The sequence below is a fragment of the Cervus canadensis genome, chromosome 4 (assembly GCF_019320065.1).
Source record: "Cervus canadensis isolate Bull #8, Minnesota chromosome 4, ASM1932006v1, whole genome shotgun sequence".
Taxonomy (NCBI): Eukaryota; Metazoa; Chordata; class Mammalia; order Artiodactyla; family Cervidae; genus Cervus; species Cervus canadensis.
The window spans coordinates 21,860,020-21,885,800 of record NC_057389.1 but is presented as its reverse complement, the minus strand read 5'-3'; the positions used below and the strand labels follow the sequence as shown (position 1 = coordinate 21,885,800).

Sequence of the window (25,781 nt, the reverse complement as noted above, 5' to 3'; positions counted from 1 at the left end):
CCAGGCGTGACTAAACCCCGACGGCACCCCCATCCGCAAGTCCAACTCCCCGGATTCCCAAGCAACCGCAGTCCCCAGCTGGCGCAAAGATAGGGCCGACCGAGCTCGTGGGCGAGGGGCCGAAGGACGGACAAATCAAAACACACACACCGGCCCTCGCGGACGCAACTCAACGAGCCGGCCGCCCCACTCTGGCAGTGGGGACCGGCGTCCGGCGGTCTCCAAACTTTGAAGGGCGGGCTCTGCAATCTGAGCTAGTGCCAACTTTGGAGGCCTCCTAAGCCGGCGCCCCCGGCCACAGCGCGCCCCCAGCCACCCCGCTGCGTGCCAGCCCCGAGCGCGCGCCAGCCCCGGGAGCGCGCGCGCCGGCGCACCAGCTCGGGCAGCTCGGGCAGTCGGTCTCCCGGGAAACACCAATCAGACGCCCGCTTTCAGGCCCTGGCCGCGAGCAGCCGCTGCTGCAGGACTCTGGCTGCTGGCGGTCACCGGGAGGCGTCGTGCTGCCCGGCGGCCGGCCGGCTGCCTTCGCCGCTGCCACTGCCTAGCCCGACCACTTTCGCAGCCAGTCAGAGTCTGCTGTCTCCCCTGGCGTGCACCGCCCACGCCAAGCACCTAACGAGGCGGTGGCTAAGCCTGGCTATTTTTAGATCGCAAGAATACGTAGGGCTAGAGCTCGGCTTAAAACCCAGTTCAACCAACCAAGCACAGTGATGTGCTTGTCTTTGAACAAATATGCCTCAGCACTACATTATTTCCCTGAATAAAGTCGATTATCTTCACTTTTTAAAGTCCTACCCTCCTGTGGTCTGGCAGTTGGCTGCAAAGCAGAAAGCCACAGGCTCCCACCTCAAAGACGGTCATCACCTTTCTAAGGAAGTGCACTAAGTCGTGGCCCTGATTGAGGGTGAGCAGATATTCCTTAGCAATCATAGCTATATACTTAGCGTTTTCATTCACCATCTTTAGAATTAATTCCACAATAAAATTGAACAATTCCCAGGAGGGATGAAATGGATTCTCAAAGCAGATGAGAACAGAGGTTTCGGCTGACTTCTGTACTAGGTTAACTTGTGCTAAGAAACCAGTGAACACAAAAACAGGATAACAAGGCCATCCATTAAAATCTGGAGACACTGAAGAACAACCTTACATGCCCCATCGCTGTAGGACCTGTTTAACTGTCTCAAAGTACCAGTGTTAAAAACAATTGACCCAGTATTATGGGTGTCTTTTTACTCAGCAACTTCTAAAGGACACCTTGCCTCCTGTTGCCCAATTCACCACCTGCACCCCCAGCACCCTTCCAAGTGCAGCATCATTTTATGGTGTGTTTTACTGTAACTAATTAGGGAAAAGCCAAGTCATAGGAAGACAGAGTGGGGAAAGGTTATCAATATTCTTATCAGAATGGCATTTCCAGATATACAGAGCCATAGAAAAAACCAGATATATATACACTGTCTTTAATACATTTTCTAGCCACATTGGAAAATAAAACCTTTGGCTTCATCTCTCTCCATTTTTAAAAAAGCAAATTTCATTGAAGTCTCAACTGTCTTGAACTGTTTATATGTAGTCTATGAATAGGAAGAACGTTTATGAACTTGAAATGTACTTATCCTTATCTCGTACTATTTAAGTGGTTTCTTAATTTTCATCAAAGGCTACACGAAATCAAATTAGCATTTCATATTTTTCCAAATAAGAAAATTATTTTAATTTAAAAAATAAACACAGAGCACAAGTAGAAGAAATTTAGTGTTTAAGAAGATTTAAAGAAAGGCCACTTGGGGAAAATAATTCATTTTGACTGTAAATAATGCATTTATCTCATTACTATGCACATTAATGGTAACTGCACTAGGGGGCTGATACTGGTAAGTATATTCATTCATATCTTGCAAGGATATTGCAGAAGTCTTTCCATATATCTTTTTTTTAATCTCTAATTTCCATTCTTGTTGTTGTTTTGGATTTTTCTGTATGACTGGTTTTATGTTATATCCTCTATAATTCTATTATTGAGTGACTTTTCATTGTTAATTTTCTTGTATAAAGTAGGACAAGGAAAATAAATTGGTTATATCTTTATATTTACTTTTACAGGTGTCATTTTATCGGCCTATTTCTAAGTATTTCATGAAAAGATTCTAGATGTCAAAACCTGCAGTTAACGTTCCTGTTTAGAAATACACAAAATAATACCTTTGACGTCGGCAACTCAGATGTATTATTCAGCAAAACAGCAATTACTCATTGTTTTGCACTTACATGTTAAGAACTATGCGACACTTGGTGACACAATAACAAAATTGCAAAGTCAATTATATTTAAAATAGACATCCTAATAAAACATACACAACCAACTCCTTTTACTCTTTTTGAATTGTTTTGTTTCCTTTTTCTGACTGTTTACAGTCAAATAGATTGTGTGAACCTTAAACCTAAGTATAATAACTGATTCACACACCTTGAGAAAAGAAAAGTTAGAAAATGGAGAGGGGAAGTAATATAAAAAGAGGTGTATTCCTGAGGGCACCAGATTCCAACTAGGGAGGTGCCAGAATGTCAAATATTTTTGGAAATGTACATCTATGATGTTCTTTTGCAATGTCAATCATAGTGGCAAACTTGAAAGAGCAATGTCTGCCAAAATTTAAAGCACAATTTAAGCTAGATCCATACCAATAATTCTCAGCAGAACTAAAGCAATAAAACCCAAGGAGAGTGTCTTTATATTTAAGAAACCAGGGTTTCAGGTGGGACTAGTTGTTTGTTTTATTCTATTTTAATTGCACCAGAAGCATTTTGTAACTTGAACTTCCCAGTAATGAATTCCACTTCTGAACCCAGCCTACAGCCTAAATTGAGGTTCCCACCAGAAAATTAAAATGTTTGTCTGGATAAAATAACTTCTAAATGAACTCTCTATTTCTTTTCGTTTCTTTTTGTATTTTCTGCAATGTAGCCCCTCGCAATGATATTAGTTCTAGTGTGGGAAAATATTATAATTGAGATCTGGTAAGTTATTTGCAGACTTCAAGTTTTTCTTTACACTGTGCTGACATTTAGTACAGCCCTGGTGAGGAAAACAATACTACCATTCATAGCTGTAGACGTAGATTTCAATCGACTTAAGCGGGCACAATGAAACTTGGTCATTCACTGGTTACCCATATTGTGTTCTCAAATTTTCTCTCAGCAAAAGTATAATGACTCAGTATTGTATGGTTGCATAGACAAGGGCTCGGAACAAGAGACACTAGTTTTGTCTGACGGTGTGAGAAAGTCGTGAAGGGATCTTTTCTTCCAGATGGTGTTAAATTCAGCTGCCTTTTTAACATTGGCCTTGCACAGCAATCTGCTGCTCCCCTTTCACAAAGACTGCGCTTGGTTCCCACTAGTTAACATGCATGCTCACGCAACCTGCAACTTCACTCCAACTGTTTTACAATGCAGTGGTATGCTAAATAAACTTGATCCGGTTTCTGCCAATGTTAAAACTAGCTTTCAAAGAACTACTTAACTGATATTTACACTTCTTTTGACTTAAATGTACATGCCTTTGGAATATTTCAGATTTCAAAGAAATATCACCTTATTATAAGGTCATTGTAGAGATTACCTCAGACACCCTTCAGACCCATGCTCAGATACAGTACCTCTCCTCAACACACACAAATAAAACAAAATGTCAGAAGTTTGATGTGTAATAGAAAAAAGAAAAATTGGGACATGTTGCAGCAAGAGCAGTGGAACAGCAAAAAATAAAATGAAAATAATAACATTGAAATGTATTTTTATTGATCGATAAGTCATGTAACATTAGTATGATACAAAGCAAGTTTGATATGACAATGGCAAACACATAATTATAATATTGTTTATTTTCCTTAGATGTTATATTTAACACATTTACATAAAAGACCAAGATGTAGGCAAAAGCTTCAGTAATTTGACTCCATTGAGTGCTTTCAGTAAACAATAGGTTTCCCCAGCAAACATCTTATTGCCTTAATTGAACCTCCTTGAGAAAGAAAACCACACACTTTGTAATGTAAATGTTAATTGTAGTAGACAATGGTTCTAGGTAAATAGCACCCCTGGACATGAAGTAAATGAAAGGAATACAGGCACTTAACAATGAAAGGTTGTTTGCACAAACAGTGCTTCAAATGTAAATAAACAAGGGTCTTCTCAACGGTCACTACAGTAGTAAAACTTTGGCACGTGTTCAGCAGCCAAATTGAGAATTTACATTAATAAAGTCTCTCAGAGTTTCTAACTGAAACTAACAGTGCTTTTACAGGCTTCACCAGGCTGCAGTCTTATAAGGATTTGAAACTACAAAGGAAAATGTAATGCTTTTGAAGAAAAACTGTATGTTTGGGATTTGGGATTGCTAGTAATCTAGGCCATATGGAAGGTAACAAGTCATTCCAGACATTTTGTAATGCAAGGTTTGTATTTATATTTAAATACCTATACAAATGTTTGCTTGGTGACACATGGAAAAATGTAAGGATTTCTCTAAAAGATCATGGGGGGGGGACATATAAAATGCCAAAGTTTCTCCTAAGCAAAGTCATTTTTAGATTAAATGAAAATGGCTGTTTAGAACACATTTAGCTGGTTCTATATCATAACAAACTTTTATTGTGTTTTAATTAACACTCTTCAGGTTGAGAATTTTATAGTTTCACTTCCAGTGCATGCCTACTAGCATAATTAGGCCAAGTTTCTAGATACATAATGTTCAGAGGTAAACAGCCTGATGAAGTGATCATAACGTCTGTTATACAGAGACACATATTTTTAAATATAACCCACCCAAAACAAAAGCCAGAAAAGGTGGTCCACCAGGCCAAAAGGAGGGACTGAGAATTTGACATGAGGGGCAGGAAGTAATGGCACTTTGCAGGAAACTGTTTTCTACTAGCTTTCCTTACATATTAAAAATTTCAACCGAAGAAAACAGCCAGACTTAATAATGGCCAGATTAAACAGCGATTATAAAATTAACAGAAACAGACAGTACGCAGCAGCTACAGACCAGTTGGCGCTGCCATTTGGGAGGCTGCAGATGGCTGTGGGTGGGAAATGCCTCTACTTTCTTAAGCGATGGAGATGAGTATGGTGTGTGCACTTGATGTTTTTTTCATACCCCCACCCCCCAACAGGGCTGTCTGTCATAGGCTGCCGGGCCCCGCTTTACCACTTGCCCCCGAGCGTGGGAATCGGAGCGTCCTGCCGTTCACATCTCCCGCATTCCGTTTAGTGGAATCAATTAGGCAAGACAGACCCTCAGATTCCCCACCCCCTTTCCATTTTTGTCAGGTCTATATACGTCCTAATTATTTCAGTTTGGGATGCCAGAGCTGTTTCCTGGATAGACCTGATCATCCTTAAACAAAAAGAGAGGAGGCGCACACGTGGGTTGTGGCGTAAATGTCACTTTCATTTCCAATGCTAGGCGCAGAGTAAGACAGAACATTTTTTTAACACTTTGACAAGAGGGGAGGCGATCTCGTCTCCATCATGTCTTTCTGCTTCAGTAGCTTCCTCAAGGAAACCCTCTTGGAACAGAGAAGCATCTGTCCTTGTATTTTGAATAGAAGAATAAAAATCAGCCTTTGCTTTTTTTTTTTTTTTTTTTGCATTTTTCCTCCTAGCTCTCTGTACTCAGTATCCTCAGTAGATACAAATTATTAACCTTCCAGCTCTAATTTCATATAATTTGGCATACAACCCAAATATACGCAGTTTCCAAGCATAATCTTTTAAATTTTTCAGGGGAGGGGGTCTCAGAAGGGAACAGCCTAAGTCTACATATATATGGAATCACTTTCAAACTAGGTACCAGACATCTCTACAACAGCTTTCCAAGAAAAAAAAAAAACCTCCATATGTAAACTTTTGCCTTAAAGTAGGACACACTACACGTGCCCCCTTACTCATTAGCACCTATACAAGTCTCCATTGCAGCCCCAACAACCTCTAGCAAGATATCTCCACCTTTATGTTTTGGCATACGTGTGTCGCTTAATTTCCTCTCATCCCACCTTTCATCATAAGGCAAAAACGAACACAAAAACAAAGTTAGATTCAATAAGTATTCCTGACCTTTCCGGTTTTTACTGTCTCTGGGCTGTCGTTCACTCTCACACGCTCCCCGGCGACCTTGAAGGAGTTTTTACTTTCGGTTATCTAGCTTTATGAAGACCAATACACTCATACAGCTAGATAACCAAAGATAACAACTCGCTTCCCTCACAGCCTCTGTCTTCTTCGGCCCATGCTCCAGGTCCGGATCTTTCTGGCAGCGCCGAAGAGTAGTCCTCCAGGACACTTTGCCGCGCAAAAGATGCCTCCTTGTATGTAAATATGACCTGGTTTCTGTTTGTGTGTGCGGCTAAAACATCCAAACGAGAGCTGTGGCTTTCAAAGTTTATTCCAAACTTTTTTTTTTTTTCCTCCTTTCAGCAGGTAATCTCCGGCAGCGTTAGCCAACAATTCATCTATCAATATCAGAAAATAAAACCAGCTATTACGGTGCAGCAAGCGGTTACGAGTGAGCAGCAGAATCAGTCCCTTCACAGGCCTCTATTTGCATTGTAAATTGCTTCATTCTCACGCAAGACTCTTTAGCCTCCCTCTATAGAGACGTATAAAGCCAACGGCAATTTCCAGCGCAGGTTAAGGAGGAAGGGAAAAAAAAAAATCCCATTCTATAGAAGAAGTGACAGCTGATTCAAGGATCTGCTCCGGATCCTTTTGGGGTAGACACCATGAGCTTTTTTACCAAGCGGTGGCAGCTTGATTGCACATATCTTGTGCGTGTGTGTTTTAGGGGGAAGATCCTCGATTTCACAGGGCTTCTAGGCTGGGGAGGAGAAGATGCCGTCTTGCTGGCGTGCTGCTGCCCCGGGTCTGAAAGAAGGAGAAAAGGGCCATCATTGGAGGGGCTTTCACTGCCAAAATGTGGTCCAGCCCGGCAAGGTCAAAGGTTCGAGACCGCGGGAGACCAAGGTAATGATGATGTCATGAGAAATCTCAAGTACACGGTTATTGATATGCATCAGTGATCATCCAACTGCCCCACGTCTGCTGCCCGAGCAGAGGTAGCGGCAGCCAAAGCGGCGGCGGCGGCGGCGGCGGCATTGCCACAGCCCTGTTTTCTCAATCAACAGCTCTTCGCTAGCACGACCGCCTGCTCCTGGAAAAGCAACCCGCGGCCTTTTACCTCCTCCGTGCTAGTGCAGATCGCTCTAATATCCAAAGACTGGAAGAAATCTCTCTCTAAGGACAGATAAAAGCATTTCAGATCAGGGGAACGTCTTTACCTGCGTTTCTCTTCTGGCAGATTGCAGGGGCAGGCAGATGGAAGGCACTTTGCGATTGCTTAAAGCAGGGCCTTGCTTTCTGGGGCTGGGAATCAGATCTGTATTACGCAGTGAGTCCATGTGTGATTACACTGACAATTTGCTCTGGTGGTGTGTTTTTAATGGCTTCACAGCTCAGGCATGTTTTGTATCTATGTACCGTGGCGATAGGGCATCATATTTTGTTCTGTAAGTTCAAAGTGAATGCTCTAAGCAAGCCGACTTCATCCTGGATTTTTTTTTTTTTTTTAAATAGCTCTGTATACAGTGTGTGCCTTAGAACATAGCACAGGTAAAGCCTAGCAATAGTTTCTAATGTTGTACACAACTCTGCTGTAATAAAAATGCTGAGGCTTTGTCTGTGGTTTCAAACATTAATTTTCACAAGGAAGAGCAAAATATACTAGTCTTCCTTATCAAATTATTTTTAAAAGGATTGGTACCTCATTAAAAAGACAGATAAGACACCTGGACATTAAGAGCATAACTCTACCCCCCTTCCCCTTCCCCACCCCCACCCTTCTATCTAGAGAGGGATTTTGTTTAATTAAATAATTAGCCTCATTCTTTTCCTTAGGACTTTTCCAAGTGTGAATATGGCCACTTAAAGACCTCTTCTTCTCTCTTCTCCATAATGGGAGGTCTATGTCTAATGCATCTATGATATGTACAATTCTAATAGTCAGATGTCCCTCAACAGACATCTGTCCACATAAGATACATATTCACCATAGGTGAACTTTATGGACTGTTATGAGTTATGCTTGGTGGTGTTACTATTCTTTAAATATATGCTACATATAAATGTCATAAATCTTCATATTCATTTCACACATCACTAGTTTATCACAATAGTCTCATTTTTATAGGTTTACTATTTTCCCCATCACTAAAACACTTTCATAATTAATATACACACTCATTAATTCAGTAATTTATTCATTTAAGACATGAGTGTGAATATGGCTATCAAATGCACACAGAGTGCACATATGCAAAGCCTATAGAAAAGACTGACAAGAATCAGAATTGCTAAGAAAAGCCCCCAATTAAGAGTTCAGACAACAATATTACACAAATTAAATATGTAAGTTAGTAACACAGATGCCAACTTTCCCCTAGATTTTTTAGTAATTTACTTTTTTGGTAAGCATTCTTGTCCTGATTATTTAGAAAAGACTAAGCCATGGAAACTGCTCATCTATTTTCTTTATCAAATTTTGGAACAGGAAGTACAATCAGAAATGGCTGCACTGGGTTATATATAAGACATGCATGCAAACTAAATCAGAGGAACACACACCCATACAGTTACTATCCCTTCTTGAACTATGAGGCACAACATAAACTGGATAAAAACTGAATACATCACTGAGGCACATGACATTTTTGACATTATGTAAAACCCCAATGAGCTTTACTTCCTTGGAAGATGGAGAATATTTTGGCCTTGATTTCCAAGACCTAGAAGCAGAATCATTAGTGATTTGGCATGTACCACATAAAGGAAGCATATGATCAGATTACTTCAATTCCTTAAGTCAAAACCCCACCAAATGTCAGTTATTTTTAGAATATCTCTTTGCTTTCTATATGTCTGGGTGGGGGTTGGTGAAAGTAGAGAGATGGAATGCATGTACGTCTGTGTGTGTGTATCACCACCATATTTGTGTGAATTTGCAAATGAGTATAACTATACTGCCATATTTAACAATTAAATGCATTTTTAGAACCCAAGTAACTATCATTAAAGCCAAGACACTGAACATCTGAAATGCTTCTACAATTAGAAGCTATAGAATAAACTGTCTTAAAACAGCATCTTCTGTGGCAATGCCACATAGTCATATCAACTAACTCCAAGACTGGCCCCTTGCCTGTCACATATATTGTAGATCACTTGAGAGCGCCCAAAAGTGAATTTATCCAACATAATGATTATGGACAGTCTGTTCACTAGCCATATATAGCTAATTAAATATTTTACCTCTCCATCATCTTTCAAGGTATGAAGAAATAAAAAATACATAGCAAGACTTAACACTGAGCACCTGGTTATTCTGAATATTGTCAAGGTTTATCATATTCATTTCAAAAACTGTTACTATCTAGGATGTGAGAGAAGTTGAAACAATTGTGCTATTCTAAAGATTCCTAGCAATGTCTGCCACACATTGTTATGAGCAACTATTAACACCTACATGTTTTTATTTCAGTTATTTTTGCTTTTCAAAAAGCTATTTAGCTGAATTACAGAATACCTTTTTGAATCTGCATATCAAAGGATATACTGAATTCATATGGCTTGCCTACTCATTCTCTAATAAATTCCCATTAATGACCAGTAGATTGGGACGTGATTGTCATGCTTGTTTTCCAATCTTTTTATAGGTCTCCAGATGGCTGAAACATGAATTGAAACATCCTGGTTTTCTTGGGAATAAACAATCTCTGCTTAAAAGTGGAAAGTTATGATTTTCCACATATTTAGATCAGAATTATGCTATTCCATAAATGCAAATACATCAGGTTTGCCACTAATATTTAGAACACCTCTCTGAATCCTATTCAGACCTCTGCAGAGTATATGAAGAAATTGGCCTATCACGGAAAACCCTTTTTAATATTGAGTTTGTATGATTCTCATGCATGTAAACCACAGTCCACTAATATAGTCAAGACTACCATTTTCCACATAAAAGCCATTTAATTTATAGTGATCTGTACAGTTCAGGCAAGGTACTTGACTGGCTTACTTTCTAATAAAAGTGTCCTATTATTTCTTCTGTACACTAAGTTTCTTTTTTATTAGCAGTTAAGGTTATATTTGCATTATCCTTAATATATAATATAGACAGGAATACCTATCAGGAGAAAACTGCACATATGGAAACTTATATATTTCTGGAATTGTTTCTATCATAAGAATTGGGAGATATGCAATAGACTGCAGCTGTGCCACCCAGTCAATAATATCCTATTTCTATTTTGCACATCACTTTAATTTTATCAAATGTAAAATTTTAAATTACCTTTGGTTGGTTGGATTGTCTATTCATTTTATGCTTCTTTGTAGTCTCATCTGAAAAATAGTCAAGAAAACAAATGATCACAGTTTTATATATACATACACATACATATATAAAATCATGCCTAGATACAGTTTCATTTAAAGTATTGCAATTACCACAATTCCTTAAAATGCCAAGAGATTCCAGAAAACCCCAGCATAATATATCCTGTGCTTCAGCACCCACAGGGTTAAATATGCTAATTTGCATTTAAATGGAGACATGCATGATAATGGCAATGCAAAATATGCAGAATCTGGAGGGGTTTGGGAAATTAATTTTTTTCTTTCTTTTATTTTTAGCTTAGAAGAAAGAGGGACTCTTAAGAAACATTTGGGATTTGAACACTGTAACCTGCCATACAAAAGAGGAGGGAGAGTTCTTCCATGTAAGAATTTAAAGATTGGAACAAAGTCATATTTTTTAAATGTTTAAGGCATTGAATTTCCAGGCCTTTCAAACAATGGGAATCCCTGGATAAATATCTAATCCATTAGAAAGATGCAAATAGTTTACTGTAAGGCCACAGCACGGTGAGATGTGCATTCATATCTATGGCTCCTGATTGGCTATTTCCTCCAATAAATCAATGAATAATGTAAAACCTGATTGCTGTAAAGTGGTGGATTTTTTCTATTCCCTTCCCCCATCCCCCACGACTCAATATTCAAGAAGTCTTACACTCCCCAATATAGGTGCTTTTCTTTTGTGATTTTTCTAAAATGCTTATTGTTATTTTGGAGAAGTGGGGTGGGGCTACTGGTTTTGCAAAAGGAAAGTACAGCGGTGGTTCAATTATGCTGACTACGGGAGCTCATCTCTCTAGACAGCGCCCTAATTACTGGTGCCAAGGTGGGGAAGGAGTGTGGCTGGCAGAGGTAGGCATCACCGATAGGAGGACAGGGGATCCGACGCCGCCGTTCTAGGCCCAAGGCAGCCACAGCGTCCAAAGTGACCCCGGCCGTGGCCGTGACTTGACAGGGCCTCCAGACTAACTTCTGATCAATTCCACTGCTGCCCTGACCCCTCAAGACAGTTCCCCATTCAAACAGCGCGGGTACATTTGCGAGAGAAAACGTACCAGACGCTAATGCAAATACACTGCCAGGGTTCCCGCCGCCCTGGGTTCCCGCAGACAATTCCAAGCCCAGGAAGGAAGGTCTCGCCTTCCTCAGCAAGGTCTGGGCTCGGAGCAAACCGCAGAGACCCGGCTTTCGCTCAGACACCAGAAAAAGTCAGAAGCTGAAACGCTCCAAGAAGTAACCGCGATGGTTGCATCTTGATGAATCTGAACTTGGGATAACCCTGCAAAGCGGCCTCTTGCTTCCCTAAACCCAAAAGGCCCGAGAGAAACGGGAAGTGGAAATCCACCGGTTCTACTGTGCATTTAAGTTTCCGCCAGAATCCAATCAGACCCTCACTCCATTGCCAGGTAATTGCAACTTTGAGGTGGTTAAAAGAATTATTCAAAACGCGAATCCTGAACACAGGAATGCAAAACAAAAACAAAAAAACCAAAACCAAAAACAAAAAACAATTGCACTTGGCTCTAGGCGTAAGAGGGAAAAGTCCCACTATCGACAACACAAAATTACAACATTCCCCTTTCCACGGCGAAAATTTCCTGGCATTCTTCTTCATTGGGGTGGGTGTGGGGGCGCGGGGGTGGTCAAGCCACTGGATAATTAACAGTCCCGGCTCAGACAACTCACGAGATCAACAGGTTTCGCATCCGAGACACACAATCAATTAGCTGAAGCAAAGCCCCGGACTGGCCCTCGGAGCGGCCCGCAGCGGGGCTCTGCGGGCCCCGATTCGCGGGCGAGGCTAGGAGCGCGGGCGCCGGGCCACAGCAGGCACGCTGGCCCCGCGCCGCCGGCTGAGTTGCCGCCTGCGGGCCGCCGCGATACTCACTCGCTCTCTTGGCTGCGCCAGGCAGTGTTGCCCCCCAATCCAGCTGAGTAGGAATCGAGGCGCCGGCCAGGAGACAAGATCCAGAGTCACAGGGCAGCCGCAGTACGCAAACAGACTCCTTTCGGCGTCTCCAAAAAAAAGAAAAAAAAAAATTTTTTTTTTTTTTTCAGACCATCCCTCTCCTTAGCACATTTAAAACTGCCGCTCAATTCCACACGGTGATTCTTGCTTGATTGCGTCTAAAATAGTTTAAACGGATCTTCCCTCGTTGGGGGGAGAGAGAGAAAGGCGCAAAAGACGAAGAAGGAAAAAAAAGCCAACTTTTCCCCCCCACACCAGGCACTTGCTCCCTGAGCCTCGGAGTGGAGAGTGAAGTGGTGTGTGCGAGGCTCGGCAAGTTTTTGGGGGGGCTGTCCAAGGTCTAGTCCAGCCCCCTCTGCCGAGGAGGACGTGCTCTGAAACTCAACCAATTTCCCCACTGCTTTTGTTACTGATGAACTGAAGCCCTATTGTTCATCCATTGCCACGGTCTTTTTCAGTCCCCACACTACGTTCTGCGTTGCCAGAGATAATGAATTTGCACCCAAACCTCTCATAGTCCCCTCCTGACAGACGGAACAAATTAGAAATGTCTCGTCTGAAGCAGGCAATGGCTACATTTTCCTATTGTAGGAAGCAAAGCACACATTTCTTTGGAAAGTTCTTTTGCCTTTCCTACCTTTTATTTCCTTCTCTCTTTTTTTCCTCCAGTTTTTTTTCCCCTCTTGATTTCTTTAGATGCTTTTCAAAAGGATAGCTGTTTTGTTTTTCCAATGCACCATTTTTACGTAACTTATGGATCTTTTCTCTTTTCCTTCCTTCTTTCCTCTCCTTTCTTTTTAAGGACTCCTTTGCAATTTTATTTACAAACTTGGAGAATGACCTTTTGACTTGCAGACTTTTTTTTTTTAAAGAAAGGTCTTTTGGTTCAAGTCCCCCTTCCTTCCTCCTCCCCCTCTTTTTGTTGTGGTCCTTAAATGTGTTTGGCTAAAGACAGCAATACATTATAAGGATTTTTATTCTTTAAACTTCAGAGCTATTCAAAAGGTACCAGGGACGCTCCATAGGGGTTAGCTATTTGAGGGGGAAGAAAGTGTGTGTGTGTGTGTGTGTGTGTGTGTGTTCCAGGGAAAGAGGCTGAGAGATATGGGAGGGTGTGGGTGGGAGTGTGCAGGGAGAGAAGGGTGGGAGCCTGGAAGGGAAGGTGGGCTTCCTGAGACGCGAGCCGGGATGCTGTCACGGGTGTAGGCGCGAGAGGGAGGTGCAAGAAGCCGTCGCGCGGAGGGCTGCTTGCACCCCTGGGCCTGTTCGCGCGCCCCGGCCGCCCGCAACCTGAGCGCGGGGGTCTGCGCGCGCGGGCGCCTCTTCCGAGCCTGCGCGCGTGCGACAGGGGGGCGGGAGGCGGGGGCTGTAAAAATTCAGACGAGTGGCCCGTATGTAAATGTGGCCCAAGGGGGCGCGGGGAGGAGGTAATGAGAGCCGCGGGCGAGTAGCCCAGCCGGCGGCCCCCAGCTTTCCCGCCAAGTGCAGCCGGAGGACAGACAGCCATGCGTGTCCTTGGCGGGAGGGCCCCCGCCCGCCGCGCGCGCCCGCCCCCGCGCACACGCACACGCTCCCAGAGCCGGCGTGGGGCCCGGTGGCCACAAGCATGTCAAGAAAACAAAGCTAGGGCTGCGAGAGGTGGAACGAAGAAACGGCAGCCTCGGCTGCCCAGGGCCGGACTAGGAAGCCGGCTCCGCGGCCTCCGGTGCCGCCCCGGCCTCGCCAGCCCGGAACCCAGGCCCTCCGCCCCCGGCTCCGCACCGCCCCGGTCCCCGCAGAGGCCGAGGACCATTTCTTAGCAGCCTAGGAGAGGGCGGCGTGCGGAGGCGGGGGCGGATGGGCGCCGGGAGGTGCTGGCGGCCCCCCGCCGGGAGCGCGGGCACGCACCCGCGGGCGCGCGAGGCCGTAGTCTGGAGTCTGCAGGCCTCCCTGCCGCGTCGCCGCGAGCCGCTCCCTCCTCGTGGAGGCCGCCGAGCTCCAAGTGCAAAGTCCACCGGGCTAAATCCCGCAAGACTGCGCCCGGGCCTGCGGCCACCGACTCGCTCGCACCTCAAGCTCCCCCCTCCCTAGACAATGTAAGGGCCTGGCCCTACCGAGACAGCCTTCTTTGATCCACCACCCCCCACACCCCCGCCTTAAGATGGGCGTCACTCGAACTCCAGCCCCGGAGCCCTGGCCTAGATGGCCCCAAAGATAAGTCCCGGAGGTGGCCTTGGAGAGACGCTGGTCTCTCGCTCATCTCGCTCACAGCGCCTGCCTCGGTGCTCACCAGCCCAAGCACCTCCCCAAAACACACACACACACACACACACACACACACACACACGACACTCCCATCACATTATAAAACGCACGCTCCAGGCAAGGCTGTTAATGAAGCCAACGCGCTTAATGAGTGCACAGGTAAACAGGTACCGAAACGAGAAGCCCTCACCAGTCGGCTGGGCGATTTACCTCTCCCTACTGGAAACACGTGTAGTTTATCGTGTTTTAGGAGTGATTTGCTCTTGTCTGAGGTCTCCCCCTCCTCTTCTTGTGGAAAGAAGCCAAAAAAAAAAAAAAAAAAATTCATGTTCCATTGTCAGAATCTTCTTTGTGATAAGCTACCCGAGCATTGGCCTAAAGCCTTGGGGAATTTGATTTGGTCTGTTATCTGTTGGTTTGGGTTTGTTGTTTGGGGGGTGTGCTGTTTTTCTGGGGGAAGCAAGAGAACGTGTGTTTGGTGGGGCTGGAGGTGTAGGACCAGAGCCTGCGATGCGGCCTGAAGGCTGGAGAGGCTGGAAGCCGAGCTGCGGAGAAAGAAGGCGGCCGTTCGTCCTCCCCCGGGGTCGACACGCGGGCTCCCCGGCCCCCCTCGGGTCTTGGATCTGCTACCGCCGTGGCCGCCGCCCGTGCCGGCGGGCTCCGCCGGCCGCCGCTCCGCGTTTTCCCCCATCCCGGCTTCACGTTCAAGGTTTAGCTGCGAGGTCACGTCCATTGACGTCAGCTCCCTGTCTCCCTCTACGTCCGGCTACATTTACATACATCAAGGAAATTAGGGCATTAAAAAAATATGCAAATCCTGCGCGAAGAGGAGCCCGAGCATTCCTGGCGCGATCGCCTTTTATTGAAGCTTTTAATTAAAGGGGCCAGTTGGCGAGCCCCTGAAACAACCGCCAAAACCCCCAAAAGAGAAAAATAAACGCTGTAGCCTTCGGGAACGGTTGTTTCGGCTCCTGTTCTGTGGGCGGCTGAGGACCGCCGGCTGCCCGGCTCGGAGAAGAACAGGTTAGAGGAGGCAGCTCCAGCCCATGCATAATCAGGGCTCCGCGGCGCCTCCATTCTTTCCTCCTCCTCCTCCTCCTCCTCCTCTCCTCCACCTCTCCTCCTCCTCCCGCTCCTGTGGGTTCCAGCGTGTATTATTTTTAATACTGATGCATATGTAAAGATATATTTGCATTTTTTTAATTCGTGAAAAGTTCAGGTTTATCGTTTTATTGATTCTCTCCCCTATTTTTTTTTTTTTTTTTTTTTTGGTTATTTTCTGTCTCTCTGTCTCTCTTGTCCCTTTCTGTCTGTCTGTATTTTTTGGCAAGTGTCTGCGGCTTTCTCTTGCTAGATGATACGTACAGTTGCTTCCTGCTCTGTTTATTTAAGGCTCCATATATGCACACCTGTCATGTATGTAATGCCAACTGTGTAACCTCCTGGTTTGGTCATAAAAGAAAAGACACCTTTTTTTTTCCCGCTGACATATCCCCTTGATCGGATGTACTGCCCATCGCTCAAGGCTCAAAGTTGGAATGTCTAATTAACTTCATATTAGCAAAACAGTTTGGGCCAATGCATTTGAGACAATGTATCTATAAAAGAAAGTGACTCCAAAGATGTCCAAAGAATTCTTGTGCTGATTACCTGAGAGGTATAGCATTCACCGCCCTATTGCTTTCTAGCATTTATTGCCAAAAAAAAAAAAAAAAACTCTTAAAATGTGTAGAAACAGCAACCTACAGCCTTCTGCAAGGAAGACATTTTCAACCATGTTGTATGTTGTACCTTTTCTGCTTCATTCAGAATTTACTGTTTCATTTTTATCTTAGTATGACTGGAAACACGGCATATTACCTTGATCGAAAAGCATCCTTAGTTCCTGACTTTGGAATGAAAACAAATAAACAAGATAGTTTACTATATTAAGCCAGTTGACTTGTCCTAAAATATACAGGCCTTGAGTTAGATTTCAAGCAGTGGAAATCTTATTTATAGGGTTGGATTTTTCATTCTGGCAATATGTCTATTCAGCACAATGGCTTCTGAAAAATATATCTGTATAAAGTCCACTTAAATTTCCCCAAAGCTATCATTTTAAGAAGACTGAATCCATAATTGCATAGCCACAAAGAATAGCAAAAGGCACACATGCAGCTTATTCAATTAAACAAGTCCGAGTACATGCACAGGTAATTAGTTTTCTCATGAATGACTTACCTGCACAGATACTCAGGGTAAGACTCACCCTCTCCAATGGCTTTCATGTATAAATATTCATATGTGTTTCCACCCATTTTAAACCTACAGCTCTATGCCATCTTTCATGTTAGACTATCCAGCGTCCATTTTTAGCACCCTTAATTCTTAAGGTATTTCCAGCCTTACCCCTGGCTGTAGTTTTTCCAAGCCTATACCAAAGTGCTCATATGATATGTCACCCAATAAAAAGTGGTCAGATGGCTACACGTAAAACATTTAAAAACGGAGATGCACTAATCCTTTAGGTTTCTCCTTGCTTTGCCATTTTTAGCAAATTACCGTTTCCTAAAGTACATTTTCAACACATTTTATGAATAATTGCAGGTATTCCACAACCGGTTGCAGAATTGTCAGTTTCTTGGGGGAGGGGTGGGGGGCACCAGGCTGAGTGAAACAATTCCGCAGGTTAAGTGTCTCTTCGAGTTTGGCTGCAATTCAATCGTGCGCGGCGGTTTGTTCCTACCTGGACTCTGGCACATACCTGCCCGCCTTTATGCAGGGACCAGGACAAACGTATCAGCCACGTCGCAGGGCATACAGTGGCGGTGCATATATTTAGATGGTGGTAGCAAGGAATGTGTGCATGTAGGGATGTCTGTGCATGCATCTGTGTACAGACGCGCGCGCGTGTGTGCGCGCGAGCGCGCTCGCGCTCTGTGACAAGGGACACAGAGAGGTACACCTCTTATCTCTGATCTCTCCGTAATCTCCTTTTCTGCTTCTAATCTCCCTTATTGGCGCATGGTAGGAACCTGAAGCCTCTGAACCGTCACCGTCACTGCCGTGAGCGCGCTGTGGCTTACCCCAGGGGCCGGCGGCTCGGTGGCTCGCTGGTTCGGTGGATGCCGTGGTGGAGGGTGGGTCGCGCCGCTGCCGCTGCCACCGCGGGTCCGGGTGCTCTGTCCCAGCCCGGCAGCGGAGCGCGCGGTGCCGGAGCCCCCTCCCACCCCGCCCTCACCCCCATCCTCCCCTCCCCTCTGCGCCTCCTCTCCTCCCCGCCCCCCCCGCCCGCCCCGTATTACCATATGGAGGCCGAGTCCTGCGAATCACAGCAGCAGCGGGCGGTATTTGAATAAGCCCCGCAACCCGCACAGACCCCTACTCTGCCGCGGGCAGCGTGCCCAGCACCGAGGGCCGACACTCCGGCCGGTAACCTGTCAGCGGCTGACACCTCCCCAAAGTGCCCCGGGCGCGCGGGAGGGAGGGTGTTGGGCCTCCCACTTGCTACTTTCCTGTTAACTTGGCTGATAGGATCAGACAATAAATAAGGGAGGGGGGGAGACAGAGATACACGCGGAAAAATGGGGGGGGGGTGTGGAGGGGAAGTGGAGAAGGGAGAGGAAAGAAGGGAGGCGTTAGGGGGAAGGGGCGAGAGACTGGAGCTGAGAAAAGGTGGGAGGGGGGATAGCTCAAAGGGAAAGAGGGAGTAAAATGGGGAGGGAGTGGGGAAACGATGGGAGGGGGAGAGAGGCCCAAATACCCGAATTTGGACTTTGCGAGCTAAAAATACCACCTCACTGAACTTCGCAACCTCCAATTAGACACGTGTCTCCCCCTCCCACGTCACCGAATGATTAATTTACCATCTCAATCAGAAATAATTATTTAGAATTGTATAACAGATATAGGATTTAACGAAAGGGGCCAATTTGGTGAAACACAGCACAAGGCATGACATTTAAAGATGATGTTGGCCACCTCACATTAAAATTTTAAGGCTTGCTTTGAGGACTCAGACACTTGCCCAGCCTTCTCTTCTGAGGTGGCGAGAACGAGGCCCAGAGGCAGGAACAAGATGTTTTCCGAAATGTTTTGGACTTTGAGAATTTTTCCTTTTTTCTCTTTGGCATTTGATTGTTACGTTTTTTTCTTCTACACGAATCGATTGCGTTTACCAAAATAAATTTTTAAATGTAGATAAAGTGTGGGTCTTTTAAATTTTTTACCGCAATATATCCCCACATCTTAACTGAGGATATGATTTTAAACACTGGTTTAAATACATAGCCAGTTCTATTTTGCATACTAATTCTTTCAGTAACTCGACATTCCGAACATAGCGTTTTCAATACGGTTTCCCCCCTCCCTATCTTCAAATCAGAGCAGTGATTTCCCAGTACAAAAGAATCGTAATCATAATAAAATCTCCAGTCACCTAGAGGATGTACCCATTGTAAATATCCCTCTCGGTATTCGGAAGCCAACCTCCCCCTCCTTTTGAGACACACACACACACACACAAACGCTTCTGATTAATAATCTCTCACGCGGCACACGGAGGCCGAAGGCAAGGAGCCGCAGAATGCCGAGGAAGGGCGCAGAATTCTCAACACTTAGAATTTCAATACAGATTCCAAAGACCTGCTAACTGCTAGGTTTCCGAAGGGGAATAATACTTGGCAAGCAATGCTTTCGGAGAAGACGAGCTCTTCCAAATACTGACTCCTTCCAGGGGCGGGGGAGGGGGGGCCGTCGCGGTTACCCCGCATTTCTGCGTACAGACATGCGTTAGTTAAAGATGGGTATAGGTAGGGAGCTCAGGCATGTGGCCAGGCCCAGGTTTCTTTCTTTTTTCTTTTTAAGGCGAGAAATGGAAACCAATCCACTCTTTCTGTGGCTGGCTCCCACGAAGCTGGGATTTCAAGCCTCTTGTTTATTTTTAAAGCCAGTGGGAAGCCCCAGCTGAAAGCCCGGCCTGGGATTTTCACCAGCGCGGTCCCAGTGCACGTGGAAAGCAGAGAAAGGAGGGAGAGCTGGTGGCTTCGAGCCGCTTCCGTCGGGGCCTCGCGTTTCGCCCCCATCAGAGCCCTCTCTTCTTTCTCTCCCCCTAAGGCGCTCCCTGAGGCCGGCCGGTATCTCTGCGGTCGTGGCCAGGTGAGCGAGCGACGGTCCCCGGGAGCGGGGGTGCAGCGGCCCTCTCTCGGGAGCGCTGGTGGGTCTGTGAACCCGCCCGGCGCAGAAGGCGGAGTGGCTCGGGGGTCCAGCGCGGGGCTCCCGGCTCCGGCCAGCAGGGGGACAGCGACACCTACTGGCCGCACGGGCACCGCGTCGGGGCCGTCGGGGCGGCCCTGGGCGGCGGGTACCCGATGGCGTGGACTCCGGAGGCCGAAGGCATCTGCGCCTCAGGCTCGGCCCCGCCCTCGAGGCCTCGCCTGTCCCCTGGGGAAGGCAATGCCTCCGCTTCTAGAGAACCCTAAGGGGTGGGGGGGCGCAGGATGGGCCTGCACCCTCGCGAGGGCACACGCGCCCTCTAGTCGGAGGGTCTTTCTTCTAGGGAACCCGGGGGGAACCCGCAGACACAGTTGGCCACCATCTCCCGGTTTTAGGAGACATCCAGGCGAGGCTTGGAGCCCTGACCTCTCCCGGGGTTCATGACCCAGGGCCTCTTCTCCACCGCCCCCGTTTCAGTGCTGACTCAAGATGGTTATCTTTGCAATTAGGAACCAGAGAGCGTTCATTAGCCTCCCTTAAGAAGGGAAACGTACGCGTCAAGGACACGAACACACGCAGCGGCGGGCTTCAGGCAAGCGACCCGGGCCGAGCCCGCCTCCCTGCTCGCCAGCTTCGGGGCCCCCCTCCGGCGCATCCTCACCGCCGCCGGCGATGGAGATATGGTAGCTTTTCTTTACGAATGATCATCTTAATTACACCGGAAGTAAAGGCAAATTGGGGGGTGGCGGGAATATTTTCGAGACCTCCGGGCAGATACTAGATAGATACATCCTGCTAACTGGGAATGGGAATGCTTCCAAGCGAATGTTAGCTTCGGTAGGGAAGGGTGGAAGAGGGTGCCAAGGAAAGGCGACGCCCGAGGAAAACCTAGCCAAGGACGGGGATGAAAAGAAATCAGGTCGGGTATTCCAGATTGCCTTTTTCTCCTTAGTCTTTTTCTGCTCAAGGTAATAGCTGTTTCCTCTGTAAAGGAGACGTAGGTGGTCCCATACTGTGTGGAGGAGGGGGCGATCTCAGGCTCTTGTGTTCCCCAGATACCTCCCAGTTTTCCCGTTGGAGCTCTAAGGCTCACCTGGGCCTGAGAAACGTGTGTGATTCAGGTGTTAACTTGCTTAAACAGTAAAATATATTCTTTCTCCTAGAAAGATTGGGCTTTTTTAACTGATTTGGATCCTTGAGATTTTTTCCATTTAACATACTACTCACTTAAAATTCCAGAATTTTTTTTTAAACGACTTTTCATTTAAAGTTTGAGTTCATCTCGGAAGTTCTTTTCTTTAGCTTTAGATGCTGGTTGGAAATAGGGTGTGAAGTGTTTTGAGGAAAAGGGAAGGAGGGTCTTGTTAGGGCTAAATTTTTGTTTGCATTCTCTAGTTATAAAAGTTTTGATCATTCTGTTTTAAATAAAATTGGAATCCTTTAGGGCCCCTAAAGTCAAGAGTTTTAGATTAAGATTTTTTTTTTTAATCTCTAAAATGTTCATGGGGGCTGTTCTTCAACTTAGTTTTGCAAATATTTTTCTTTTTAAAAAATTTTTCTTCAAGTGTATCTGAACGTGTTCTGATAAGGTATGAATTCACATCCCAGAGCAGGCCCTTAGCAATATGTATGATGTACAAATAAACCCATATTACTAATAATGAATAAAACAGCTATATTCTAATGGCATCTCTGTCAATGAATCCTGTACCCCACTGCATATCAAAGTTAACTTTTTCCTGGTATAACGGAAATCTTCATAGGGACAGAAGATGATTACAAAAAAATTAAATTACACCAGGCACACAGCAAGTAACTGTGAATCAAACCCAGTTCAGAGGTATCTTTGGATACTGAAAGCACCTTGAAAAATGGAGGGGGTGAAAATTTTTCCTTTCTTAAGAAACATTAAGTTTCTAGAATGTAGCTTTATTTATGACTTGAAAATCTGATCTAGAATGGCTTCTTATTGTTGTCTGATATTCTTTGGTTTCACTAGCTCTAAACAGTGTTAAGAAAATAGAAAAATAGAATTTGTGTCAAAGTAGTAGAATTCTCTATACACCTAATCACCCCCGAAGCATAAGCTTGTTAAATCCTATTTAAAGGACTGTTTATTTTGAACAGAAAATTAGGCCAGTGAAATTGTTTCTTATTCACAAGAAATATGGATGTATGCATATTGTGATATTACACGTGGCATTACCATAGCATTGCATATATGATGGGTATATATAAAAATATATAAGCCATGGATATCCATGAATGTTACAGTGGATTGTTACAGTGTGTGTGTGAAGTAAAGGTGGAGACAAGGCTTCTCCTTCTGTTCAGGTCTTCCTTAATATATCTCTCCTTAAATTAGCAAGTAAATTAAGGAATGAAGACAGGCCAAATTGTCCTTAGACTGTATGTGTTTCTTTGTCACACATGCCCTCCCTCTGGGCTCACTTTGGAGGGTGTGTGTGTGTGTGTGTGTGTGTGTGTGTGTGTGTGTGTGTACTTCCTTTCCTGCTTGTTGAGAAGCAAGAGGAAGGAAGGGATGCCAGGATGGGATTATTGATCAGAAAGGCACATCATTGCATGTAAAATGAGATGGAAATATTTGAAATCCTGCTACATGGTCATCTGGGGTGGGGTACTTGTGTGTGGTAGCAGGCAGGCTAGTGGCATAAATCACTTGGGGAGAGGGGAGAGGCTCCCAGCTCCTGGAGTGGCCTCCCTTTCAGCTTTGGTGAAACCCGCAGGGGCTCAATGACGTTTGGTTTCAGGGACTAGAGCTCCAAGGACACCTGTGTGCATCTGGTTGGAGACAGGGGTATGTGTGTGTGTGTGTAAGAGGGAAGAGTAGGGACTTCATCAAAAATTCATTGGAAAAAAATACTGATCCTAAAATTCTGCCATATCATCAATTGGAGTTAGGCACCCAGGTCACTAACATGTCCAGGTTCACTCATAGACTGCGGAACGGCATTTCTTTCGATGGTACAACATGGCTTCTTTCGTGTCTTTGGTTCTTTATGGTGCTTCCTTAGAGTGGGGCGAGGCTCTAACCTCCCCCTCCTCTGTTCTCCATCCCCGAAAACAAACCATTCTACCACTTGAGCCATCTGCCGCAGGTGTAATGGATGGCAGGGGGCCGACCTAACCACACTCCAGTCTCTTCTAGGTCGTCACCGCTCTGCACCAAACAAATGAGTCCTGTTTCGCCACTAGGGTGCCGAGGTGGATGGTGGATGCCGGCCCCCGCCCCTGGCAGCGTTCAGCGCTTAGAAACCAGAGCCAGCTGACAACACACGAAACACACAGGCACAGCGAAAACGCCGAGCCACCGCGGGCTCCCTCCGCCCCCTCCCTCTGTTCTCTGCATCCGTGAAGGACGCGAACACAGCCTTTATACATTTTAAAGCCCCTGCGACTTCCTCTGAATTCTTGGTTACTTACGACGGCCCTTCCCACAGCACATAGCCCCTGGGGGGGTGTGTGTGTGCGCGCGCGCGCAAATGTGCGTGTGTATTTAAAACGCTTATTGGTAGGTCATCAGCAGCTGATCAGACATAGTAATCCAATAATCTTTTTGAATGCATACAATTTTTCTTTAAAGGTATTTTTTCTTTTTTAAGAAAAAAGGAAATCTGTCGATTTCCTGTGCAAGTCTTGGGGTCCCAGTTTAGGTTCCAGGCAACCACAGAGCTGCGCAGCCTCCGCCTCGCCAAACTTTCCCTTTCCAGGTTTGAGCGAGGCGCAAATGTGCACTTCTTGACTGAGCGGGGGCTGCTTTGCACGCGGGTGTGGGAGAGAGGGGAGCCGTGGGGACGCTCAGATAGGGAGGGGAGTCGGGTAGCGGGAACACCCCCCCCTAACCTCCCCCCACATCCCCCGCCACCCTCACTTGGAACCCTGGCCGGACGCACAGGGGGCCTCGGGGCAGGAGCCGGGAGTCCAGCCTTCCCAGGCGCACAGCACCCTTTTGACCCCGGCCCTCTGCTCGGATCCCTGCCCGCCGCATCTCACCCCGCTCGCCTACTCGCCCCCACCCCCATTTGTATCCCCATTCGAGTAGCCCCAGGTCACGGAGCCCATCTCCCGGGCCTGGGCGATGGGCGGAGGCTGGACCCCGCCAGGAATCGAACTCCGCCGTCCCCCGAGTACTCACCTCGAGTAAGGCCCTGGCAAATGGTGGCCCCGAAGCGTCAAGTTTCCTCTCCCAGCCGCTATGCCAGATCCTCCTCCTGCCTGCTGCTCCTCTCCGAAAGCTCGCCTCTCCCTCTCTCCTCTCTCTCCTCTCTCTCCTCTGTCACACACAAGGATTACTTGTGACTTTTAGAGGCAAAAGCTTGCTTATTCAGAGAGGAGAGGGAGGGGAGAGGGAAGGGAGGCGGGAGGGAGGGGAGAGAGGGGGAGACTGAAGTCGAAGGGGGATGGATGGAGGAAGGAGAGGGGGTGGGGAATCGGAGGTAGTGAAGGCGTAGGTAGAGGGGGAGGAGGGAGGGGTCGGGTAGGGTGGAGTAACCGAAGATGGGCTGGGATGGGACGGCGAGGAATAAATTGCTCCCCACCCAGCTGCAGTGCGACGCCCCCAGCGTCCCGGGGGAGCCGGTACGTCAGATCGCGGCCGGCTTTAGGCGGGGCAGTACAAAAGCGCCGCGGGACCCCCTTCGCGGGCTTCCACCCCGCCCGAGCGAGCGCCGGAGGCCGCTCCACGCTCCAGCGGTCCTCCGCCCGGATCGGGGTGGCTGTCTAAGGGCTCCAACGCTCCACGCAACTCAGATTTCCTTCCTGGGTTCCTGGCCACCCTCGCCCGCGTCTCAGACCAGAACTAAAAGCCCGGAGCCCCCCGTGCGTCCTTAGCCTCCGGCTCCCACCTTAGCCAGAGCCCCTGGGCCGGGCGCGCTCATCCCGGCGGCTGCCGCACCGCCCAAGCTCGCTCAGCTTCTGTCAGCCCCGCGGCTCTGTTCACATTTGGGGTACCCCCTCAGCTAGTTATGAAGGAGGTGTGTGTGTGTGTGTGTGTCTGCGCGCGCGCATGTGTGTGCGCAGCGCGCAAGCTCCAGGCTAGAGAGAAGGTGACATCCGGGCACGAAAAAGTAGCTTCGGTCTCCTGCAGCTCAGAGCCCGGCGACCTAGTCGGGGCACATCCAGTACTTGAGATGAAGCCTGCGTCAAGGACCAAGGCAGGAGCTCACTGGATCATTTCAACTGAGTTTCTATACAACAAGGATTGTTTATAATCAGTACTATTAAATACGAAAATAGGTTTGAAAAAAAAATAGTTGCAGAGAAAGAAGGGGGTCATTTTAGCAATGATCAGGAACCAAGTGGTTGAAATGTTTTGTGATTTTGTTTTTTGTTTTTTGACAAGAGCATCCATGATGGATAAAGGTGGAAGCTTCAGACTGGTACAAAACCAGTTCATTACGTGACGGGATTTAAAAAATAGGAGCATGCTTTTCGACACAGACGACCCATTAGTTCTCTGTTAACTGCATTAAGCCAGCCCCACGGAACGATTACCCGGCCGCTTTCAATGTGCAAACATGGGTATACTACAGGGGGTGCGCACAAGCGTTTGCAGAACTCTACACACACACACACATATACATACATATATACACATTTATAAAGAGAAAAACTGAACATCAGCACCCTAAACTCATAAATACGTATATTTTCTCAAGCAACTATCCCTTAATATGGCAATTTTCCTCTGCATTTCCTTGCTGACCTGTAGATGCAACATTAGAGTTATAGAGTAGGCTACTCGGATCGACATAGTTCTGCTTACATTTATCGTGGAGGACACGTCATAAAATGCTAGAGGGGGAGGGGAAACCATGAGGGGCGTGGAGATGGCTTTTATTAACAATTATAGTCTCCCCTCGCTGTTTAATTT

At 46.4% G+C, this 25,781-nt stretch overlaps 1 long non-coding RNA gene across 1 annotated transcript; it reads right to left on the bottom strand.

Moving 5' to 3' along the window:
• Positions 1 to 3,782: 3,782 nt before the first annotated feature.
• On the bottom strand, positions 3,783 to 24,826 carry LOC122439550. Its single transcript, XR_006268916.1, has 5 exons — positions 24,754 to 24,826; positions 24,045 to 24,173; positions 12,368 to 12,495; positions 10,415 to 10,464; positions 3,783 to 6,930 (listed from the first exon to the last, which is right to left on the bottom strand). It is a non-coding gene; the product is annotated as an uncharacterized LOC122439550 (long non-coding RNA).
• Between the last annotated feature and the right edge of the window lie 955 nt (positions 24,827 to 25,781).